Here is a 14275-nt window from a genome sequence, read left to right as displayed (position 1 = left end):
ACATATTTCTCTGTCTGTTAATGTAAATGGCTCTGGAAAGCCTTTTCCTGGCTTGGCATCAGGGGTACAGGCCTTTCTTAACTTGGAGCCAGTCTAACAGCTGCCTGGCATTTCTAGTGACACATAGAGCACGTTCCCATAATCCCTATGAGAGAGTTTGAGATTTCACCTTACTTAAGAGTAAGGCAGACAGTGATTTATAAACACTTTTTTTCAGTGACTGTGATTTGATATCCATACGTTTTAGGAAAAAAAAAATCTTTTGGATCTCTAGTCCCTCAATCAGAATGTCAAACATGCAGTATTATATTACACACTGTGGAAACCAATTGAAGAGACAAACGTGTTACCTATCTGTGGTTCATCCTATTCCTTTTCTTTAGAAGCACCTTTTAAAAATCAGGTTGACCCCTGTCTATTGAAGCGTCTGTACCAAGCTTTGTTTCCCATACGTAGGACACATGGGCAGCATTCAGGACCTCCGGCCTGTCCTCTGGCACTACGGCCTCTCTGATCTTATGTTTGCTTTTCCTTTCCTTTTCCCTTTAGGCTTTTGTAATTCCTGGTCAAATTTTTGTTGAACTCTTTGATTGATTTGTGATGTAATTCATTTTAAAGGTAGAATTTGGAGCTTCCTGAAATCAGGATCAACCCATGAGAAGTATTTAAATGGATGCCCTTACTGTTCAGAACTTTCTTTCTGTTGATATTCTCATCCCAGTCAATGGTTAAACACACGGGCTTTGAAGCCTAGCATTCTTGGCTCAAATTCACTCTGGATTTGGGCCAGTTGTGAATCCTCTTTGGGCCTCTTCGGGCCTGGGCATGGGAGTGAGCATAGCCCCCTCTCACGGGAGTGCTGAGGGTGACGAGTCAGCATCCGCTGCACTCAGAGCTCAGCCCGCCACCAGGTAAGCACGGGGGCTGAGCTGTTTTCCCCTGAGGTCATCCTGCCCCCCTTATCTGAAATGTCACCCCATCACTCTCTCCTCTCGTGCCCTGCTGTACTTGATGTCATGGCCCTCATCTTCATCTGAGGTTATTTTATGCCTTATTCGTTTGTTTTTTGAATGTTTGTCTCTTCCACCAGAACATAATCTTCATGACAGGAGGGACTTCACCACTGTATCTCCTGTCCTAGGAAGTCTTTGAAACCATCTGTGAATGAACAAATGTATGCACACTAGAAATTTTAAGCTTAATGACTTATAATTATTAGCACAATTACTGGGAGAACTGGGCTAAGGAAACAGTTTCGTGCTCTACTCACTTGGCTCTTCTAGGATCTTGGCTAATAGTTAAAAATAAGCCAGGAAAATAGCATTAATATACTGGGAGGCCCTGCCTGTGTTGACCTGTGGTGTGTCTACCAAGAATGCTTTAGGTGTCCTGTACTTGTACTCCTCCCGCCCCACCATCTTTCAAAATTGTAGTTTAAACAGTAGTGTCAGGATGAAATAAGGCAGAGAGGAAGAGCTGGAAAGAACGTCACCTGGGAGTCGGGTCCTAACTGGCCTGATGAAAAGCCGATGGATTGATTGATTGATCTCCCATTGATTTAGCCTGGGTTCAGAGATGATTTCCAAGCTCAATTTATTTTTTAATCTCATTACAGTGATAATTTTAGAGGTTTGCAATGTGTTGTGACCGAGTTTCTGACTGAGATCGCTAGCCCCAGCACTTAAAACAGGCATGCAAATGTGTTCAGAGGGGAAATGCCGATGCATGTTTCCTTTGTGTTCTAACCGTTCAGACTTTACGGTGAATAATAAAGCTTTACAGCTTGTTTTTTGCAAATAGGATGCTGGGGAGTTGCGACAACAAGAGAAATCTATTTACTATTTTGTGTCCCAGTTATCTGTGCCATCTACCCCTTAATCGACCTCCAGAGCTAATTGTTGCTTGGGGTAGAGAAGGTAGGGAAGGAAGCATGACTATCAGTGGTGAGAGGATATTAATTTCACATAAATAGAAATTTATTTTATCACAAGAAAGGTAAATTATCTGACCACTGCGCAATAGAGCACAATTCACTGTTAACCCCAATTTTGCCGGGTGAGTGAAGGCATAACCCACTCCATTGTGCCTCTAGGACTTCTGATATAAAGTTTTAAAAATACAGCACAGTTTTTTGCTTAGGAAGCTCCTCTGCTTTCAGCACTTGTAATAGTCATGGTCCTGAGACCACAGCATGGGATAGGGAATAAATGAAAGTTGAGGTGATTAGGGGAAGAGAGAAAAAAACACAGTTGTTATGTAAACTGTTTAAATACACAGTTTAAATATTCCAACTCTTGCAATCCTATCAACCCCTACATTTGTATATTCTCTAATGGGAATCGCAGTGCTGTGGCTTCATATCAAGTTCCAGTAACTTTTCCACCCTCTGACCATTTTATACCCTCATGTACATAAGTCTTGGGGTCCCAAGCAAAATGTTGAGATGGTGGCCCTGGCTTTTCTGTTGTTCTTTATTTTGACTTATCTGCCTGACTATTGCCCTATGTCATTTCAGGTCTGATTTCTCATTGTAATCTTTACCTTCTGCCTTTTAAAATCCCTCCAAACTGAAATACTTAGACCAGACTTGTGGAGTGTGTGTGCTCAGTCGTGTCCAGCTGTTTGTGACTCAGTAGACTGTAGCCTGCCAGGCTCCTCTGTCCATGGGATTTTTCAGGCTACTCAAGTGGGTTGCCATTTCCTCTTCTAAGGGATGTTCCTGACTCAGGGATTGACCCCACCTCTCTCGTGCCTCCTGCACTGGCAGGTGGATTCCTTACCACTGCACCACCTGGGAAGCCCTTTAATTCTGGAGAGCCAGGAGGGAGTCCCTTTGGTCCACCCACCTCCAACAGTGCGTATTAAGACCTTTGTTTCAGCCCCATCAATGTCCACTTCTATCCATCCCATTTTTAATAGCCATTAAAGATTTCCAGTTCTTGACTCTCCCTTGTCTTTTTCCTCTTTGTTTTTCCACCATCAATATTTGCTATACTTATTTCTTAACTGTTTGAAAATTTCCACCCTGATACAATTCCCTTGAGCTTCTCCTCTGCCTTTCTGTATTCTTTTGTTAATTAATCTAATATTTTTATTAGCAAGAGGAAGCTTGCTTCCTTCTTTCCTTCTTCCTAGCATTCCTTCTCCAATGCATGAAAGTGAAAATTGAAAGTGAAGTTGCTCAGTCGTGTCCAACTCTTAGTGAGTGACCCCATGGACTGCAGCCTACCAGGCTCCTCTGTCCATGAGATTCTCCAGGCAAGAGTACTGGAGTGAGTTGCCATTGCCTTCTCCTTAAGCTACTGAAGATAATACACAAGGAATTGTATGTAAGAATGGTTAGAATTGTTCTCATTATTTTTCATTTCTTTATGCATACAATGGGGGCTTCCATGGTGGCCCAGTGATAAAGAATCTGCCTGCTAATACAAGAAATGTGGGTTAGATCCCTGGGTCAGGAAGATCCCTGGAGTAGGAAATGGCAACTCACTCCAGTATTCTTGCCTGGAGAATCCCATGGACAGAGGAGCCTGGTGGGCCATGGGGTTGCAGAGAGTCAGACACAACTTAATGACTAAAGAACGTGTATTCAGTGAGCCAACTTGGGAATCAGATCTACCATTCCTAAATGCCATTGATAATTTTAACTTTAATAACTGGCCATGGATTCATATCATGTGGGTAGGTAGCCATTCAGGGATCAAAGATTCTTCATTTCTGGCTGTTTTATCTTTTCTCTTCCCAAACCATGGGTTTCTATGAGCCAGGGTAGGCCTGGTAAATCCCACTTTTGCCACTTCTGACACCAATTCTGAACTGTTTTTACTCAAAACATTTTTGAAGCAAATTTGTGCACAAATGTATGTGTGTGTGTCTTGTCTCACCAATGCTGTAAGTCTTTGGGTACTCACTGGATGTCCTACGATTTAACTCGATTCTGATAACATGTACCTGGAGTTAGTGTTGATGCCATAAATTAAAAGAGTTCAGTCCCACAAGACTGCCCCCCGCCCCCTGTCCCGGCCAAAGTCCCAGCTTGTTACCAGTACTTCTCACGGACCAGACCAGCTCTAATTTGAGGGTTCCTGTCACCCTTCCCCAGTGGCTCGGTGGTAAAGAATCTGCCTGCAGTCTTGGAGACACAGGAGATGCAGGTTCAATCCCTGGGTCGGGAAGATCCCCTAGAGAAGGAAATGTCAACTCACTCCAGTATTCCTGCCTAGGAAATCCCATGGACAGAGGAGCCTGGCAGGATTTAATTCAAAGGGTCGTGAAGAGTCAGACAGGACTGAGGGAGTGAGCACGGCGCCCTTCCTCAGGTTTGATAGTTTGCTGCTGCTGCTACGTCGCTTCAGTCGTGTCCAACTCTGTGCGACACCATAGACGGCAGCCCACCAGGCTTCCCCGTCCCTGGGATTCTCCAGGCAAGAATACTGGAGTGGGCTGCCATTTCCTTCTCCAATGCATGAAAGTGAAAAGTGAAAGTGAAGTCGCTCAGTCGTGTCCGACGCTTAGCAACCCCATGGACTGCAGCCTCCCAGGCTCCTCCGTCCCTGGGATTCTCCAGGCAAGAGCACTGGAGTGGGGCGCCATTGAGTAAGCCTTACCTACTGGTGGTGGTTTATGATGAAGGCTGCAACTTGGGAATCAAATGGGGGAAGTGCAGTAGTGGAGGCACAGGACTGCACGGGGCCCCATGTTCTCAGGGCAGACCACCCTTGAAGCACCAACACGCTCAACCTGGAAGCAGTCCCAGCCTGGTGGTGCCGGCGTTCATTATGTAGGCATGATTGATTAAGGCATTGGCCACTGGTGATTAACTCCTTTTCAAAATCCAGAAGCTTTAGAAGCTCTGTGTCAGGGACCTGAGAGAAAGATAAATATACATAAGTGTGTATACACACATGTGTGTGTGTGCATATATATATGTGTATACATACATACATATACATATATACACATACATAGCCTACCAGGCTCCATGGGATTTGCCAGGCAAGAGTGCTGGAGTGGGGTGCCATTGCCTTCTCCGGTAATATCTTATAGATACATACATATGTATGTAATATCTATAATGTAAGTATGTAAGACACTGAATATCTTATAGTATTAATGATAGACTCACAACTTGAGGTATATTTGTGCAGAAATATTCTTAGGCACATACACTAAAATTTTGTATCCTCATACTTAGAAGCAAACTAATTTCTTTCCCACAAGTATCCAGGTTCACCACAAAACTTTAAATCGAGGTTAGAGTTAACTTCTTATATTAAAAGAACATTATGAGTATTCTTTGAGAGAAGAGGTTTAACCATGACTTTTGTGTGTGTGTAGTACATACTCATATACTGTAATTTGAAAAAAAAATATTTTTAGCATCTTATAGTCACGTAAGGATCCTAGATGCTATTTTTAAGGCAGGTGCCATGTAGGATTAATTTACATGATTATTATAAGCTGAATTTTATAGAATTATTTCAAACTTTTAAATAATAGATGTTTCAGATCATAATTGAACATCTAGCATAAGGGAAAACAAAGTCCCATTTGTGAAGCTAAACATCACTCAGCGATTCAGTTATTCTTGGAAGTAGATGTTTAAGCTTGTTCTCTTACAGCTGGACCATATGTGTTCATTCATTTTTCTGTGATAGATGTGCCAGATAGCCAAAACTTTTGCTTGGTACCTTGGAGGGGAGAAGGGGTCTGTGAAATGGGCACCTATTTTCTGCCATTCTAGTCACATGTTTTGAGAAGGAAATGGCCACCCACCCCAGTATCCTTGCCTGGAGAATCCCATGGACAGAGGAGCCTGGTGGGCTACAGTCCATGGGGTCGCAAAGAGTAGGACACGACTGAAACAATGTAACACACATTCACCTGCTATAGAAACACATTTAAAGAGAGCTGAGTTGCTTACAGTAATAAGATGCATCTCCCTCGGTGAGTGCTGGCACTTTTTGATGTATGCTGACCTGGACTCTGACACAGTTGCCATCTAGGTACCAAACACAGAAACGTAACTTCCAAAACAGAACTGGGCACTGCTAGAGCTGTGGGACTGAGCTAGGTCGTAAAAGCAATCTCTCCTCTTCCTCTTTGGAGAAAAAGCTTGTCATTGTTGGCCTGGAGTTCATTGTCTCAAACCCTAGAGTGGACTTTCCAGTCATCAAAACTAGATTCTGTACATGATGAAGATATGAGACTCTGACTCATCTCACACCGCGTCTGTGAGACAACGCTAGATGTCATAAGGCCTCTAGTTTAAAAGATGAGCTGTAAATGTACTCTAACACCAATGTTAAAAATGTACAAAATATCAGTAGAAAACAAGGCACTAGTTGCACCTTTGCAATGGACAAAACAAAAAGCATACAAGCGGTGATTTCTTTACCCATAGAACACTTAGATTTTTCTTCTGCCTTTTGTCTTTCGGTATGTCATTGGTGTCTACATATATTTGTAGATACTTTCCACCTGTGACTTTCTGTTAATTCAATTATATGGCTTACATGATGACTCACCTTCCTTTACCCTTCTTCTATCTTGACTAGTCTAAAGTGAAGGCTTTAAAAGGTTTTGTCCATCAGCAGATGAATGGATAAGAAAGCTGTGGTACATATACACAATGGAGTATTACTCAGCCATTAAAAAGAATACATTTGAATCAGTTCTAATGAGGTGGATGAAACTGGAGCCTATTATACAGAGTGAAGTAAGCCAGAAAGAAAAACACCAATACAGTATACTAACAGATATATATGGAATTTAGAAAGATGGTAACAATAACCCTGTGCACGAGACAGCAAAAGAGACACTGATGTACAGATCAGTCTTATGGACTCTGTGGGAGAGGGAGAGGGTGAGATGATTTGGGAGAATGGCATTGAAATATGTATAATATCATATATGAAATAAGTCGCCAGTCCAGGTTCGATGCACAATACTGGATGCTTGGGGCTGGTGCACTGGGATGACCCGGAGGGATGGTATGGGGAGGGAGGAATGTTCAGGATGGGGAACACGTGTATGCCTGTGGTGGATTCATTTCAATATATGGCAGAACCAATACAATATTGTAAAGTTTAAAAATAAAATTTAAAAAAATAAAATTTAAAAAATAAAAAATAAAGATTGTCTTAGTACTCCAAAAAAAAAAAAAAAAAAGGTTTTGTATGTTTTGCTTATCAATCCTGAACATCTATACTTCTAAAAAATTCTGTTGGACTCCTTTGATAACTATCCTTTAAATTTGCCTCACAGGTGATGCCCCTTGATAGAAAAGACCTCTTGGTAATCCAGTGATTAAACCCAAGTTGGAGCCCAAGAGGGCTGTTTTGTACTGAATTGCAGAGCACAGTAAATGGCATTATAATGAGGTTTTAACTTATCAGTTAAATGAATGAATGGGAACTTTGCAATGCATTAGTATTTTATGTGGTAAATAAAGCAAGGTTTGTTGCTGCAGATGGGAGCCAGTTCAAGATTCTCTTCTTATAATAAATGATTATATCAGTGTATTGTTGCTGCTGCTGCTAAGTAGCTTCAGTCGTGTCCGAATCTGTGCGACCCCATAGATGGCAGCCCACCAGGCTCCCCTGTCCCTGGGATTCTCCAGGCAAGAACACTGGAGTGGGTTGCCATTTCTTTCTCCAGTGCATGAAAGTGAAAAGTGAAAGGGAAGTCGCTCAGTCATGTCCGACTCTTAGCGACCCCATGGACTGCAGCCTACCAGGCTCCTCCACCCATGGGATTATCCAGGCAAGAGTACTGGAGTGGGGTGCCATTGCCTTCTCCAATATCAGTGTATTAATGGTGCTTTAAAGAGAGAAATACCTTTCTGAAGAAAGTCTAAGTTGGACTAAGAAAACAGGATGATGACTTCTCTATGTCACTGAGCTTGGCCTGTGTGGCAGATGCTGTTCTAGATATTCCTACCATATCACCTCAGTTTTATATGCAAAACAACCCCTGGTGAGGTCTTCTAAATCCCTGTTTTGACCTGTGAGAAAATCGGCACCAGAGAAGCTAAACTGCCTTCCCGTGAGCCCACAGCCATCGAGAGGAGTGAGGATTCAGACCGTCCTTCTCCATGGCTCTGCAGTCGAAAACAAGATTTTATCTCATCCTTAGGCATAAACATCTGATATATGAATTAATTTCATTAACACTGTTTCTCTTTGATTTCTTTCCCATTTTTTATGAAAGTTGATGACATTTAGAAAGCTTCATTTTTTAACTTAAAAACGTTTAAACTCAGAAAAGTACTGGGAAAAATAAGAAAGACGCATGCATCCCCATGAATTGTAAAAATATTAACATTTTAGCATCCTTACTTCCAGTTTTTTTCTTGAATAAAAGAATAAAACGTTTTTGACAATGTTCTTCTCCTCAATTCCATTCCTTCCTTTCCTCCTTTCCATTCCTTGCGCAAGAGCAACCACTCTTAAAAGAGCTAGATATAAAACTTTCTAGAGTATATTTCTTCCACAGATATAGAAGTACAGATTTCCCTTGCTATCCCAAAATACATTCCTATGAAAACTTTTGTAAACCAAAATGGTGTAAAGAAGCAAGTACTTTTTTTTTTTTTAAATCTGGTAAAAGTTAAAATCCTCTTAAGATTTCAAAAACAAGTACTAATGTAGGTCTTGCATAAAAGCGAAGTGGGGTAAAGTGAACTTTCAAAAAGCAAGGGATAGCTGCGTCTATAAACCATATACACTACGGTTTTGTGTGTTTAAATGCATGCGTAAGGCCTTTCGTTGTATAGACCATACTGTTTCTTGAGTCTTTTTATCCAGCATTCTGTTTCTGAAACCTCTCCATAGTGCTTTTCCTAGCTGTCATTCATTATCAGCTGCTGTATTTAACTCTTACCTTCTAGACCTGCCGTATTTTATGTGTCCATTTTCCTACCAGTGGGTGATTAGGTTGTTCCCAGCGTTCTCTAGCTGTAAGCGGCGCTGAAATGAACACCTGTCAGTGCGTGTCGCCTCACGTACGCATGCCCCCTGGGATGAGCTTGCCGGTTTGGAGGGGCTGTGCTTGAAGCCCAGCAAGATGGGCGTAGAACAGCATCAAACTGGGAAGGGGGCACTTCAGTACTGCCTCTGAGAATTCAAGGAAAGACCCAGCAAGAATGCTCACCGTGGTTATGAGACGACTAGCGATACACTTGACTGCTAAGAGATAATCTGTGTGTAGGCTTCATGAAGACCCTACAAACAAATGTTAGTCTTCTGTGAGGTTTAATAGGGAGAACTCTAAGAGGCAGGAGACCTGGATTTTCTCCTCAGCCGTGCTCGAACCTAGATTTGTGCCATAAAGCCATACGTTAATGTACTCTGAATATAATTTTTCTCATTTGAAGATGAGCAAGTTTTTGTGGTAGATTTGTTTTTTTCCTGAAGCTTTCTTCCATACTTGAGTTAAAGCCAGGACAAGTTTTCTTCCTGTTTACACCCTTACCCCCACCCCACCTCCAACACTGAGCTGAGCAGTCTACAAGCCTCAGCCTCTGTTGCCCCCTGGAGTGCCCTGAATGGAGTGCTCTTCTAATCCAGAGCTCCAGGCACTAGGTCCTACAGGTCCCTGGCTTTATTGTTCCTTTCCCTGCTGTGTAAACACTCCTGCTCTCTTCTTGAGGGCAGGGCAGCTCTGAACCCTGTGACCCTTGGATTGGATTTTTCAAGGGGCCTCAGCCTCTAGCCAACCCCCTCGTGGTATCTGACTTGATGACAGGACTACTTATTGTCCCTTTCCTGTCTCACTTCTCCGCCTCTGACCATTGTCATCTAAGCTTCTTATCTCCGGAGTCTCCTTTCTGGGGAAACCCAAACAAAGAAACTCACTGATTCAAGTCCTGCCTGTTCCTCTACCTTCAGCCCTGTTCCACACGCTTCACAAGTTCTTCCTGACCTACGTGGGCTCGTGCTCACAGAGTTGTCCTGGACTCTTGTGGCATTTGCCTTTTGAACCAATTAATGCAAGGCTGCCTGTGATTACCCAGGCTCTTACTTTTTGCTTTCCTGCTCCCAATCAGAAGATGAACCGCCAGAAGTCAAGAATTCTTTTTCATGTTGCTTTTTTTTGTTTTTAGTGTACCTCAGTGACCGATATGTAACTAGGGCAGAATATATGCAAGTCTTCATTGAATGATTAAGTAATAGGTCCATCCCCCGAGGGCTGATTGGTGGACAGCAGCCATCTCTTCTCTCTTCCTGGGTTTCTTTGCCTTTTAATTAACTTCCCATTAGGCTTGTGGCTCTTGATGATCACAGTCACCTGCGGGCCTGACAGTCAGGTTACCAACCAGGCCATCCATTTAGTTATAGGGATGATGGAGAGGAAAAGCTTTCTCTACTCCCACTTTCAGGATATTTCAGGTACACTGGCAGAAATAACAGAATAAAAAGGGATTGGGACATAGTGATTAGAGTTTTAAAATTTTTATCGAATGCCTTTAATTCTAAGCTTATCCATAACCTTATTTTTAATGTTATTATCAGGATTATATGAAGTAAGAAAAAACAAGCTATCAAACAAACTCAAACATTAATGATTCTAAATGTTTCCTTTCAAATATTTTTGCCTCCTTTTCTCTCTCTCTCCCTCCCTCCTTTCCTTCCTTTCTTTCCACAGTCAGCCTTATTGAAGTACAAAATTTAAATTAAATGACTTAAAAATTCTCTATTTCCATTAAATACCTCATATGGTTAAAAATTGGCAGAAGAATTCAGTGAATGAAACTGACAGCTTTCAGTTTTGTTTAGCAAATGAGTGTTTACTTTCAACGTAATGCTTTGACTACAGTCTTTACTTTCTTTGTGGAATGAGGGCAGAGCCTATGGCATCTCCCCCGCAAAGTCTTCAGTACATGAAGGTATTTACTTATTCCCTGAGTTTAAACATCAAAAACATTTTTTTTCCCCCTCAAACAGTAACTTTCCATTTGTCATTTATTTGAACCTGCTTAGTGCATATTGGTTTTGTAAAATATATTACAAAAAGCTTCTATCTCAAATTCAGGTCCTTTCAAACTGCATGCAACCTGATTGGGCAGAGGAGGCCTCTCCTTTCGCTGGGTTTTCTTCCTCCTGAATTGACTTTATCATCGGCCCTCCAGTTGTCTTCAGAGTTCATCACGGATTATCTCTTCTTGTTGGCAGAAAGCAGGCAGCGCTGAGACTGCAGGGCACAATTGCTGAAAGGGTCCTCTTTCACTTCAGCACTCATTCTAATTTTAACTTATTTGGTACTGCTGTGGAAAAGCTGTTTGCCTGAAATAAGGCAAATAAATAAATGATATCCTGAGTATAGAGTTCATAAAATAGGATGCAGAAATCTGGGAGCTAAGATTTAGACCCAAGGCACTAATTTTAACTTTTCCTCTTTCACTTTTATTCTCCCTTTTCTCCATAATGATCATATCGATCAGGTTGGCAGGGATGAAAGAACAGGATAGGATACAAGATTTGATAAATTTGTTTACTCCTCTCTGTTTGAAATGTGTGGCATTGTAGAATCCAGTGAAGCTCGGATCATGTCCTAAAAGAGTGAGGTGTGGACTGGGTGGAAGGGGCTGCCTGGCCTTTGCGGAATCCAGAGGTTTCAAGGAAGAGCAGACCACCCTGGTCAAGGAGACCCAAAGCCACGGTGCCGGCTGTTTCACTGAGGTCTGCTGAATTGAACCAAGTCATTCTGGGTATAAATATGAAGCAGTTTAAATAGAATTCTTAATTTTCTCACATAAGTATCACATCTTAACATTTCCATAGACCAGTCTCAGTTTTCTATCTGAAGGTAGAAAAGATGTATCACTATGTCCTGCCTCCCTGGAAAACAACAAACAATGCTGTCTTGGTTTTTATCATAGCTTTCAATGCTGACCTTGGGAAGTTACTGAGCTCTGAGTTTCAGTATCCCCATCTATAAGATAGACAAAGTAGGATTGCTTTAAGGATTAAATGAGATAACATGTCCAACAGTTACCGTAGTACCTGCCACTCAGTAAATAAGCACTGTCACTATTAGCTCGTAATAGCATTTCAATCATTTTCAAGTTGATTAGGACATTGATTCTGCCTGGCAGCCTTGTAGTGTGTTGTGTAATAGGTGCAGGCAAACTTTTCTGTAAAGGGCCAGATAGAAAGTTTAACTTTCTAGTCTAGACAGTTTCTGTTGTAACTACTACAGTATGAAAGAAGCCAAAGACAAAGTGAATGAGTGGATGTGTCTGTATTCCAGTAAAACTTTATTTACAAAAACAGGTGGCAAGCAGATGTGGCCTGGGGACTATGGTTTACTGATTCCTGACAACTGTCTATTTGCTATTATCTGTATTTTAAAAATAAGAAGATGGAAGCTTATTGTTAGGAGAAGGCCCATGTCCTCATTGCTAATTAGTTATATTTGTGGTTTTTCAGTTGCTAAGTCATGTCCGACTGTTTGCAACCCCATGGACAGCAGCATGCCAGGCTCTCTTGTCCTCCACTATCTCCCGGAGTTTGCTCAGATTCATGTCCATTGAGTTGGCTATCTATCTAACCATCTCATCCTCTGCTGCCCCCCTTCTTCTTTTACCTTCAATCTTTCCCAGCATTGGGATCATTTCCAATGAGTTGGCTTTTTGCATCAGGTGGCCAAAGTATTGGAGCTTCAGCTTCAGCAACAGTTCTTCCATGAATATTCAGGACTGATTTCCTTTAGGATTGACTGGTTGGATCTCCTTGCAGTCCGAGAGACTCTCAAGAGTGTTCTCCAGCACCACGGTTTGAAAGCATCAGTTCTTTGGCATTCAGCTTTCTTTATGGACCAACTTTCACATCTGTACTTGACTAGTGGAGAATACATAGCTTTGGCTTTACAGAACTTTGTTGACAAAGTGATGTCTTTGCTTTTTAATACACTATCTAGGTTTGCCATAGCTTCCATTCCAAGGAGTAAGGGTCTTTTGATTCCATGGCTGCAGTCACCATCTGCAGTGATTTTGGAGCCCAAGGAAAGAAAACTTGTCACTGCTTCCACTTTTTCCCATTCTATTTGCCCTGAAGTGATGGCACCAGATGCCATGATCATAGTTTTTTTAATGTTGAGTTTTAAACCAGATTTTTCACTTTGCTCTTTCACCCTTATCAAGAGGCTCTTTAGTTCCTCTTCACTTTCTGCCATTAGAGTGGAATCAACTGCATGTCTGAGGTTGTTGATATTTCTCCCAGCAAGCTTGTTCCAACTTTTGATTCATCCAGCCTGGCATTTTTGTATAATGTACTCTGAATAGAAGTTAAATAAGCAGGGTGACAATATATGGCCCTCATGTACTCCTTTCATAATTTTGAACCAGTCACTCGTTCCATGTTCCATTCTGTTGCTTCTTGACCAGCATATAAGTTACTCAAGAGACAGGTAAGATGGTCTAGTATCCCCAGCTCTTTAAGAATTTTCTAGTTTGTTGTGATCCACACAAAGGCTTTAGCATAGTTATATATGGCACAGTTATACCTACTGTTATCTAACTTTTATTTCAGGACTCTGTGCAGAGCAGTTTATGATGGGCATTTCTTACCTAGTGATCTTCTGCCTTGTCTGAGAAACAGATTTATTTGCACTACTGGCTGGAGCATGGAGATCCTGAGGCAGTCTGCTTTTACTGTGTATTAGGACCAAGACATCAACTTTAAAAATCAAGGCAACCTTCTTGCTAGCATGCAAATCCTCGTTGACTCTCTCAAAGGCCGATGCCTTGTCAGTCTTAAGTGAGGGTTAGAAATGTAGCTCCTCAAAGCAGTTTTAATACTTCTCTCTATTTTCAGTAATACTAACAATGTATTTTTGTAGTCAAAAATATATTCCTGGATTCTGCATCTTAAGTTAGAGGGCTCATTTGGGAAACATGGGTCAAAGTCTTGGGGGGAAAAAAACAAACCTGTAAAACACTTACAGAAGAAGTTCTTGCTTTAGAGTTTTGTTGGTTCTAAAAGACATCCCTAGAGAGACTCATGCGGTCTATGGCTTGAGCAAAGTCTTGTATTGGTGCTTCTAGGGTTTGCATTCATACATGCGCTCAAAACATTCACGTTCCATTTCTCTCTCCCTCTCTCTCTGTGTCTCTGTGGCTTCTCTCTCTCTCTCTCTCTCTCTCTCACACACACACACACACACACACACACACTTATACATGAATTAAGGAGGGTGTTTGGTGTTTACAAGCAGACATTGTGCACCAGACTCTCAGATGGTACTTCATAGAGGTTGCCTCAAGCTATTATTC

The 14275-nt window shown here is 41.7% G+C and overlaps 1 protein-coding gene and 1 non-coding gene across 4 annotated transcripts in view; both read left to right on the top strand.

Moving 5' to 3' along the window:
• The window catches only part of MACROD2 (mono-ADP ribosylhydrolase 2), a 2318987-nt gene that overhangs the window by 791960 nt on the left and 1512752 nt on the right, over positions 1–14275 (top strand). The window lies entirely within an intron of this gene.
• Positions 1939–2014, top strand: LOC112578941. The gene has a single exon (XR_003103382.1). It is a non-coding gene; the product is annotated as a small nucleolar RNA Z155 (small nucleolar RNA).

The sequence above is a fragment of the Bubalus bubalis genome, chromosome 14, assembly GCF_019923935.1.
Source record: "Bubalus bubalis isolate 160015118507 breed Murrah chromosome 14, NDDB_SH_1, whole genome shotgun sequence".
Taxonomy (NCBI): domain Eukaryota; kingdom Metazoa; phylum Chordata; class Mammalia; order Artiodactyla; family Bovidae; genus Bubalus; species Bubalus bubalis.
Note: the sequence above shows the minus strand (reverse complement) of the source record. Positions and strands in the feature narration are given on the sequence as shown.